The following is a 2,815-nucleotide window of genomic DNA, read 5'->3' on the forward strand; positions in this document are numbered from 1 at the left end:
TATGGTCCTTCCATTTGGTTTGCATAGGACACCTGTGACTTTTCAGCAAATGATGAACAGATTGCTCCAACCCCACCAAACCTACAGTGCCACCTATTTGCATGATATAGTTATTTATTTTGACACCTGGGAGGATCACATACATCAGGTATGTGCAGTGCTACAAACACTAAGTGAAGCCGGCCTACAACTTAGTCAAACCCGAAGAAACATTTTTTTGCCTTAAGGCAAAATATTTAGGCTACTCGGTGGGCTGGGGAACCATACATCCCCAGTGTTCAAAAGTTGCTGCCATTGTGAAATGTCCCTGTCTAAGAACTAAGAGGCAAGTTCAAGCCTTCCTAGGACTAGTGGATACTAGCGCCAGTTTGTTTCTCCGTTCTCGAAGGAGCTGCCCCTTTAACTGATCTAACAAAGAAGCGTGCTCCCAATTCTGTGGTATAGGATGAAAAAACAGACACTGCATTCCATGACCTTAAAGAAGCCCTTACATCAACACCTGAACAAATTAAGCAAAATTTCTCTTTCTTTTCTATTGCAGACCGATGCTTCGGAAACAGGCTTGGGCACCATGTTGAGCCAAAGCATCGATGGTGTTGAACACCCTGTGATGTACTTAAGTCATAAATTTTTGAATGGGAGATGTGGCATGAAGCAGTGGAGAGAGAGGCTCTGTTGATCAAATTGGCTATTTACCAGCTAAGGTATTTCCTCCTAGGACACGAATTTATCATGGTCATGAACCACGTGTCTTTACAGTGGATGGCCCTGCACAGAGAGTCCAATCCTCGTGTGACCACGTGGTTTCTAGACCTGCAGCCTTTTTGGTGATGGGTACTGTGACATGCGAGCACTTGGGGAACAACTTAAGGGCTTGGTTAATTATATTGCTCCTCCAGAATACACGATAATACACTAGGACATAGCAATTTCTCTCCTCTCCCCTTTGCAGAAAAGAAAATTGACGTGCCTCCAACCATGACATCACTTCCAGGGTCACTGCACCTGGACCCTCCTCTTCCTTCCAGAAACCATCAACATCAGAAACGTAGCCATCTTGGACAAAATCTGTGAACTTGGTAAGAAGTCTCGACCATTTGCACTTAACAAAAGTTTCTTCTGCACTTTTTGCACTTCAATATATGGGGTTCGCCTTCAAGGTGCCCCAGACCCTTATAATGGTCTGTCTTGTCTTTATAATGTCTATCTATATAGAGATAGATATATAGTGACCACCAGGGGATGTACAGCTCCCCAAACACCTAACACAGACAGATGCTAGCACAAGTCTCTGCAACACAAGTCTTTATTTACAGGGGAAACATTTTCCTCTTGTTCCCCACAGAAGTACAGTACAATAAGCACAATGCACCAATACACAATCCTTCCTTCTCTCTCTCTTTTGCCTCCACTCCTCCTTCAAGCTTCATCCTCTTCCTCCTGACTCTGGCCCCTTGAATGGAGTGAAGCAGCATGTTCCTAATGAGATGATAGATGGTGTCCTGGAGGGATCTCCTCCCAGCGATGGACCAGGGCATCACTGAGCTCCTGGACAGTCTGAGATGCAACCTTGCAGCGCTGGATGGACTGAAACATAATGTCCCAAAGGTGTTCTACTGGATTTATGTCAGGTGAGCATGTGGTCCACTCAATGGTATCAATTCCTTCATCCTCCATGAACTTCCTGTATACTCTCACCACATGAGGCCAGGCATTTTTGTGCACCAGGAGGAACCCAGGACCTACTGCACCAGCATAGGGTCTGACAATGGGTCCAAGGATTTCATCCTGATACCTAATGGTAGTCAAGGTGCTGTTGTCTAGACTGTAGAAGTCTGTGCGTCTCTCTATGGCTATGCTTCCCCCAGACCATAACTGACCCCCCACTAAACTGGTGATGCTGAAAGTTGTTACAGGTAGTATAATGTTCTCCATGGCTTCTCCAGACCTTTTCACGTCTGTCACATGTGCTCAGGGTGAACCTGCTCTCATCTCTGAAAAGCACTGGGCGCCAGTGGTGGACCTGCCAATTCTGATATTCTGTGGCAAATGCCAATTGAGCTCCACAGTGCCAGGCAGTGAGCACAGGGCCCACTAGAGGATGTCGGGCCTTCAGGCCACCCTCATGAAGTCTGTTCCTGATTGTTTGGTCAGAGACATTCACACCAGTGGCCTGCTGGAGGTCATTTTGTAGGGCTCTGGCAGTGCTCATCCTGTTCCTCCTTACCCAAATGAGCAGATACTGGTCCTGCTGATGGGTTAAGGACCTTCTACAGCCCTGTCCAGCTCTTCTAGAGTAACTGGTTGTCTCCTGGATTCTCCTCCCAGCCCTTGAGACTGTGCTGGGAGACACAGCAAACCTTCGACAATGTTACATATTGATGTGCCATCCTGGAGAAGTTGGACTACCTGTGCAACCTCTGTAGGGTCCAGGTATCGCCTCATGCTACCAGTAGTGACACTGACTGTAGCCAAATGCAAAACTAGTGAAGAAACAGTCAGAAAAGATGAGGAGGGAAAAATGTCAGTGGCCTCCACCTGTTAAACCATTCCTGTTTTGGGGGTCATCTCATTGTTGCCCCTCTAGTGCACCTCTTGTTAATTTCATTAACACCACAGCAGCTGAAACTGATTAACAACCCCCTCTGCTACTTAATTGACCAGATTAATATCGCAAAAGTTTAATTGACTCGATGCTATACTCTGATTAAAAAGTGCTCCTTTAATTTTTTTCAGCAGTATATCTATCTATCTATCTGTATGTATGGAAGCAAATGTCTGTGATACGGTTTGCATATTTGTAGTCAGAGCTCCA

General features: G+C 45.9%; 1 long non-coding RNA gene across 1 annotated transcript; it reads left to right on the forward strand.

Annotated features, from left to right (window-relative positions):
* Nucleotides 1–625: 625 nt before the first annotated feature.
* LOC120534271 lies at nucleotides 626–1,464 on the forward strand. The gene is made up of 3 exons (XR_005634714.1): nucleotides 626–704; nucleotides 953–1,079; nucleotides 1,425–1,464. It is a non-coding gene; the product is annotated as an uncharacterized LOC120534271 (long non-coding RNA).
* The last annotated feature ends 1,351 nt before the right edge of the window (nucleotides 1,465–2,815 follow it).

Source organism: Polypterus senegalus, chromosome 8 (genome assembly GCF_016835505.1).
Source record: "Polypterus senegalus isolate Bchr_013 chromosome 8, ASM1683550v1, whole genome shotgun sequence".
Lineage (NCBI taxonomy): Eukaryota > Metazoa > Chordata > Cladistia > Polypteriformes > Polypteridae > Polypterus > Polypterus senegalus.